Genomic DNA, 8423 nt, shown 5'->3' with positions numbered 1-8423 from the left:
CAATCGAGTGTGTGTTTGTCAGCAAACAATAGCACTAGGTGAAGTATTTGCATAAATATGCTATTGGTATTAATGGCTATTTACACTTGCCTTGCCTTTCAGCAGGCTCAGTGCAGAAATAACAGCGGGTCCAACAGCTAATGTTGCTGTACATTTGCCTGTACTCCTCATACTTTAGTACGCTGGGTTCCCTCCCTTGGCAGGAACTTAATTATAAACATGTCCAGGAGTTATAATTACTTACAGACAAAACAGAGGTTCACATTCCTTGCTTTCTATACAATAATATACTCACAACGTGTCAAAACATATACCATTTTCATTCAGTTCTTTCTGGGCAGATGTACTCTTCTGATGCTACGGACTCAGATTGTCCCTCTGGCACATGAAGCACAGCACAACATGTTGGGCACAGGAGCTGGAGAGAGAAGAGACCAAAATGTAAGTCCCCAGGCTGCCTGCAAACACAAGATGCTTCTATTAAATTTGCATAATGTCTCTGGGTAGGCACTGTCCTTTCTGGCACAGCAGAGCTGCAGTTATGTACCATGTTCAGCCTGCCTGCAGCATTCAGATTTTTAATGTTTGTTGGACTATGTACACAATTTTCATAATCTAAACTCATAACCTAGACAGGATCACTGTGCATATTGAAGGTTAAAATTCCTTTCCTTCCTTAGGATCTCTGGAAGATACAGATTTTGTTTATTTTCCCAAATGGAAGCAAAGCCTCCCTGTTTCCCCTTTGTGCCTTCAGATCAGGATGAAGTACAGAAGCAGGTGAGTCCCTGGACTCCTCTCCTTGGCTATTATATCTGGGGTATGCTGAGGACAGACAAAGGAATTCCTGTGAAAATGGATCTCTAGAAAGCAGGCTGCCTCTCTGAGGGGCTGCCAGCTCATACAGCTAGCAGCAGGAAGGACAAGTCAACAGTATGTGACCAGGCAAGTCTAAGGACTGATGGAGAGGAAGACAATCCTATTACAAAGCTTTGCACAGCGCACAGTGTGCAACTGGTGTGGCATCAGGCCTGCGCTCATTTGTACACCGGATAGAAGCAAGCATCTAACAGTGTTTTGCCCAGGGCTACTTTCCTTAATAGTCTCCCAAGAGAGACTAACTAGACGCACAAAAAATCCAGATACATTATGACTACTGATTCTGCTTTGTGTGCCCCCTTATTCAGAGATTCAAAGAACCAAGAAGGTCAAAAAGGCAGGGTTTCCTTTACAGAAACCACATTGACCAGACTCTCTCCATAATAATACCGCAGTGATTTGGGGCTCGGTTGCAACAGAACTAAATCTCACAATCCCTTCATATAGTTGATATTAAAACAACCTGTAGCTAGGATCTGTAAAACCCACCAAAACTAGAGCACTGTGGGGTGTCATAAGTCGCACTGGTTTTATTTCAGGGGATTTATTTGTTTGTTTTTAATGAAGGATGTCCTGCGCTTCCCAATTGAGGAATGGAGCTTCTTGAAACTATTTCACTCTGTTGCTGTTTGGAACAGAATGTTGCAGTGACGACAGTGTGTTTCACATAGAAATTGGAAAAGTTTGGTAAGTTTCGGCAAAAATAACAATTTTGGAAAAGCTGAGGAAATTAACTAAGAACACTAAGAAAAAAATATACTCGTTTTCTCAAAAATGGTCTGTTATTTTGCTTTTTTTTTCCTTTTTTTAAATTAGATTTTAGCATCTTGTATCCGCATGCAGCAATGCCTTTAAGCTTTGTTGATAAATGTCAGTGACAGCACTGTAACTTGCTCTTCTTTCCTGATGTTTTCTGTACAGAAGTTTTAACTATTTTAGCACATGGCTCTGATCTGTGGCAGGAGCCACAGTTTAGAATGACTTCTCCAAGATCCAGCAATGTCCTGCAGGATCTGCCTTTCACTGGCACTGCAATAACATGACACTGAAACAGTTCTCACTTCATATTTGGACAAAGATAATCCAAATTTCTCATCTCACTTTCCTTCATAGAACTCCACATTTCATTTCCTCTCACCAAAGGGTCACATCAGCATTCTGGTGACAAGTCACCATGCTTTATTGTAGAGGGGGGTAAATTAGAATATCCTTATAATCTTTAGGCAAGAAGACGTTGTTCAGTTTTATTTTTGTTAATCAGAATCGGCCTAACCTGCACAAGAATTTGTAACTGCCACACACAGTCATTTTGCAGAGCACCACAGTGATCCAGGTCTATCAATACAGCAATAATAATTTTCACTTCTTAGCTGTCTCTTTGACACGATCACAATGATCAAAAATATAGAAATAGACTCAAAACTGCCTGTATGGTAGCAGCAACATATTGATAGGCAAGGAACAAACAGGAATGTCTTGCAGAGATCTGGATTAGGCTGAAATAGCCAATAATCAGGCAACAGCTAGCCGTGGGGTTAGGTACTTGGTGTCTAGCTAACAAGCAGCTATTTTTAACAAGTGGTAGAAAGGATGCTGAGGATGTGGATGTAAGAGGTCAGGGGTTCCAGGAAGTCCTGCTGAGACCTGTGGCAGCAAGTATGCTTTTCAATCACTCATCTGGCAGAGAGTTAAGCTATTGGGGGCAGATTGGCTATGTGCTATTTATCATCATTTTGTTGTTAACAGTCAGTGGATAGACAATACGCAGGCTTATTTCTTAACAAAAATATTTTTACGTGTCTGGGAGCTCTTGTGTACTGAAAAAGCTAAGCACTCTGAGAAGGCAGGGACTGGTAATCTCACCTGTCTCGCTCAGCCTCTGCCTCAGCTTCGCACTGTACGGTGGGAGTAGTTCCACCCCCGTGTTCCTCCAGGGTACTGTGGAGATATTTGTGAAGCAATCAGACGTGAGCACCACAGCGAAGTCCATCAGGGAGTAGTTCTGCACTGAAAGCAGAATTTGTGAGTAAATCAGGCCTGGGGCTACACAATGAATAAAGACGCCAAAACAGTATTGAAAAACTGCTCATTAACGGAGCGCTGCCTGTACCATGCCTTGTGGGAATTCCTGCAATGTAAGTGTGTAATAGTAGTGCATACAAATTAGAGAGGCAAATAGAAGATGCATAAGCAAATTTGGCTCAGACATTTCTTAAATGACTGCTTAACTTAACTATTTCCACCATCTTTTAATATATTTTTGTGTTTAGGTACTGTTTTAATATCCATAAATGTGTTCAGTCTTGTTGCAAACATATTTTTCTTAAGCTGGTATAAGCAGACCTCTTGTTTCACAGCCTTCTGATTCTTGTCAAGGAGGTATTTTTATAGCTACTCTCTATAGCGTTTTTCCAGAATTTGAAGCAAACATATATGCAGGAATGTATACAGTCTGAGAGAGTAGGAAAGACCTCCAAGAGGATACTACCTATGATATTTCTTATATTCTCACCATTTCTATTTAGGTATTGTTTTCATAAGAATCTTAACATCTGAAGTTTTTACTTGATCTTTTGAGAGTACACATAACAGACAGATTTTTATGCCATGCCTCATGCATTTTCAGTAAAATGCTGTTCAGAACAGAGGAAGTGGTCTATGTTCTGTCCTGTCTGTATACTTACCCTGTGATATAAGGAAAATTATGTCCTAGATTACAATAACTGGAAAAAAATCCTCAGAAATAAAATTAAACAATAACAACCAACCAACCAAACATTGATAACAACAACAAAACTAACCTGGAAAGAAAAAAAAAAAAAAGCACAAAAAAACCATCAGCCAGGAACAGCAAAATAATGCATCTCTCAGCCACATGAAAGCTCTTGCACTTCTGCAGAGAGGAAGGAAAGCAGAATTCATTACCAGAGGCTCATTGTACCAGGACTCAGGGCAGTTTGCAATCACATCACTGGTGAAGGGAGAAAAGGGGAAATAGTGGCACAATTGGTTGCACATCAGTAATGAAGAGTAATGTTTCAAATTGGAAAATGCAATTCAAGATGGGAGCACACAGCAACTCCAACTGATACACCCTAAGGTTTAGTTATTTTTTGTTTGTTCTTTTCATTTTTTTCTTATGACTTATTTAGCCAAACTGTATATTTGACTTCCATTGTTTCCTAAACTGAGAAGTCTGGAACTGAACTGCATGGCTGAAGCACATCTCAGAAGTTACAGGTGATACCTTACCGAATGCAGACCACGAAAGCAGAAGTGCTTTCTGTCCGACACACAGTGATTTCAAGTACCCTTCGGAGGTCATTCTAGTTGAGGCCTGATATGTTTTCCTGTGTCAGCTGGCTGTTTATCGTTGCATCAGTAGGTGGCAGTCATAGACGATCCTGCACAATTTCTGCTTCACGAAAGACATTTAGGAAGGAAAAAAAGCCTATTTTAGGGTAAAGTTGCTCCTTTTGTGCTTTCGCAAATGTGAGTGTTGAAGATCTGCTTCATAACCCCATACATACATCTTCCTCTGACAGGCTGAAAAGTTCTTCCCATAACAGTTCTGGTATTTTTAGATGTACTTAATTTAATCATGCCATAATGCTGAATTAAATTAGATGCAAATACACAATGTATATACTTCAAAAACCATTCTCCCCAAAGACTAAATATGCAGATGCCTTTAACACTTCGTATAGCACTTTGATAATTTTGCTTGCTGTTTTTCTCACTTTATAGTACTATTTAAGGCAGTGTAATGACTTAAACTCATTATTATTACTTTCAATACAAGAAACCTCTACATCACCAGATTCATCCCTTCCCCCACATCTCCTCTAGTCTCTTTGAAGAGATTCTGATGAAACCCCACAAATGAGCCATGACCATAGCATTTTCTAGGACAATATGGATACAGATTTTTATCTTTGTGCAACAAAGAGATAGGAAAACTGATACATCAGGTCCTTCCAAAGTCTATTTTTTGTTACTCCTTTCACAAAAGAAATTCAACTAGATAAACAATTGCTGTATTAATGTTCCTAACTGTTCTTTCCTTCTGCTAGAGTTAATGGTGTTGTAAGTCGTTGCAATAAAACGTCATTGTCCCATTATTCCCTGACAGGATTTTTGTTACAATGCCCCTCAGAACCTGCTGGTAACAGCTCCTGCATTTACCTTTGTGTCACTGGCAGCAAAGTTTGTATTTATTTTAATCTCCAGTGTGACATAGAATGGCTTAAATTAAATTTACCTCCATTTGTTCATCTTCTTTCTCCTAAGTGCTCTCCTTAGAGCTGAGCTTAAAAATCCTACCTACTATCAGTAGCCCAGCAGCCCACTGCTAATTTATTGCATGCTGTAGGAAACAAAGAAGGGTAGCTTGATATACAATAGAGTAGGAAATAATTTCAATATTGAGATGATTACATTTTAAGTTCAATATAAAACAAAGAGATAAATCTAAGGAGGGCAAACCAGCCAGCCCCACAGATGATACTGATACATTATAATTTAATGTTAAACTACCATTGGGAAGTCTTACAGAGCACAGACACAGGGAAGAAAGTGTGAAGAGGCTTGCTAATAATGTCAAAATGTTCCTGAATCCATCTTCTGATCCAAGTTTCTCATTTCATGAGATGGCAGCTGCAACTCACACTATTAGCAGCGAACATGCATTATTCTCTGGGCCTGAAATACACAGTAACGAGACTACTGGCATATGAAATCAAACTCTGAGAGAGATGAGTGCAACACTAGAAAGATAACCAGCCTGGTCTTGTACTCACTGAAGTCAGTAGGAACCAAATCAATTTGATGGGAAGAAAAACTCATTGCTTCTGCCTTTAGAAAGCCATAGTGTTGGACAAAGCCATATTCTGGAGGGCTGTTTATTATTTTTTTTGAAATCATGTTGTACTTTGTGAAGTAATATGCATTTATTTTTAGAAAAATCTTCAAGAACAAATGTTTGAGCATGAATCTCAAATATCAATAGCAGATTATCTAAATCAAATGTCAATGCAGCAGAAAATACAAAAAACGACACTTTATGGCTTGGAGGTCTGGGGAAGTTCGAGGAAAAGAGGCTCTTTAAAACGTTGATTTTTTTAGACAAAGTTGGCATTTAAAAAAAAAAAGATGCCCTTTTCATCAGAGGGGACAATATTTTGATGGTGTTCGATTATAAGGACATATATTCCTATGTGATCCAAAGCAGTTAAAATAATTTCAAACTGCTCATCTTCCAGGTTTCTTCTTTATCGTTTCTCCTCCCAGCGGTTTGCCAGTAGTATATATTCATTCAAGAAACAAATAAGCAAGTAAGATCCAAGACACTAGGGAAGGCTGTCTGTCCTGTTCTCCAATTACACATATACACATACATTACACATATACAGTTTAACTGTTACCAGGTACATTATAGACATTTGCTATGCAGTTTACAGTACTCAGTGTGTTTCCTTCCTTAACATCAGAAGCATGCAGCCACCTTAATAGGTACTTTTTTCTTCTTACCCTGTGAACTGAGACCACAAACGTGGGAAGCCAGCTATCAAACTTACAAGAGATTCAGTATGTTCACTACCACTTCACTTTCTTCTCTTTTTGCAGAAAATCTTACATCCAAACCAATCAGCCACCTTTGCTGTGTAACACTGAATTTTTGCAGATACAGCTCTTAAAATGAGTGATGTTCAAAGCTGTTGCGAAACGTTCAGTCTTAAGACCTCAGATGTTAATTGGAAGAAGAAAGCAAGCTATTTGCACCACTATAACAAGCTGTGGCAATTTTGTTATGCCAGACGGGAGTGTTAATGATGAGCCACAAATGCAAGTTTTTACAAAGCCTCTGAGAATTAAGCAGTATGTCCTATATTCCTCTCCCTTGCTGTTCCAGTGAAAACCATACATGCGGAAGAACAAATGGAAATGTTGTCATGGTGATCAGAGCACTTACCGAATCATTTACCGTGTAGGAAGGATTCCCTAAAGAACCTTATTAAGCATTTTGTTGCTTCTTTTTAACAAATGTTTTCAGAAAGCCATTTTTATTTCACTGCTGATGAAACGGCGACTCGGTAAAGCCAAAGCCTGTTTCTCTACCCTCCAAAATAAAGCCCAGCATGACAAGCATCAAGAAATGTTCTTGTTACAAGTTAGGAATGGGAACCAAGACAGAACCTAAATAAAAAGACCTACTTGTGACGTCTGAATGTTTTTCAGAATTACTGTGAAACTGTGCTAACTAGACTACTGATGTCCTCAGCTGGCAAATTAATAAACAAACCTTTAAATCAAAGGCATCACAAAACTCTATTAGTTACAAGGAGTATGATTTTTTATGATACCACTACTATAATATGCTAAAATGTATTTTTTTGAGAATATTTTGTAAACAACCATGTGGGTTCAGTGTTTGTCCTGGTGAAGGAGCTAGCCTGCAGCAGAACCCCAGTCCAAACCCACACGTGTGCACTCTGGTAGATGAATGCAGGTGGCTGCATCACATTATTCAAGTTATTGGCAAAGACAGCTAAACCTGACCATCGAAGACATCCTGTATTTCTCCTGCACAAAACAGTACAACAGACCTTGACAGAAAATGCTAAAAATACACTGAGAGGCAAGAATTGCACTTTTGGGCTAAATGTAAGCTTCATTCAACAAAGTGCCAAATTTTTAGCATCTAAATTGAATGTGTAAGTATATCACGAGACTCTTAGTACCTCAGCTTGTCTTCGTCTTGCAGGTACTTACAGCACAGAAGGAATCCAAGCTTCCGTTCCATTGTGGACGGCGGTTTAAAGCCCTGACTTACTGACCAATGGGAACTTCCAACAAAACTGTCTTCTGCCCCACGTGTGGGGCTGACTTCACGTGCATTCTCACGGAGTGAAATTTCCACTGTATTGACACAACATGCATAGAAAACGTTGAAGTGAGGTACCTCTCTTAATATATCAGGGCAGAGAGCTTTCACTTTGTTTTGAAGTAAGAAAATTAAAGAGAGAAAAAAACCAAACAGTTGTTTCTATCATATGCCCCAATTGAGCTTACTTCAACATTCTTCCATACCTCATTCTTTATCTCTAGTTGCACTTTAGACAAAACCATGAGAAAAATACCTCCCAGAACCTCAACAAGTTACTTGCTGACAACTTTTCTTCAGTGTGTGAAGTCTGTGGCTTCAGAACACGCAAACATAGTGCCTGTTGATGGCACGGTGGTCTTGATGCATATTGCTCTCCGTACCCATAAATGGGAAAAGCATGTAGAGAACTGCTTAGAAACTGCAATCTCCCTTCCAGTACTGACCAGGACAGAACTTACACTCTTTCCTGAGCCCCTCAGGAGGACATGATATGTTACAGTTCTGTTAACTTTCTAAAATAGTTTAAGTCACCATCACTCAAAATAAGATGCGAGCAGCCGTGTTTCCTCAAAGTTTTATTGATGCAGCCCTATTACATCTTCATTTTACCTGTAGTTACAATGCTTTCTGATTGAAATTGTTTTTGTAGTCAAGTCTA

This window comes from Cyrtonyx montezumae, unplaced genomic scaffold (assembly GCF_038088225.1).
Source record: "Cyrtonyx montezumae isolate F1298 unplaced genomic scaffold, pur_monq_1.0 scaffold_0, whole genome shotgun sequence".
NCBI classification, from domain to species: Eukaryota; Metazoa; Chordata; class Aves; order Galliformes; family Odontophoridae; genus Cyrtonyx; species Cyrtonyx montezumae.
This window is presented reverse-complemented; position numbering follows the sequence as displayed.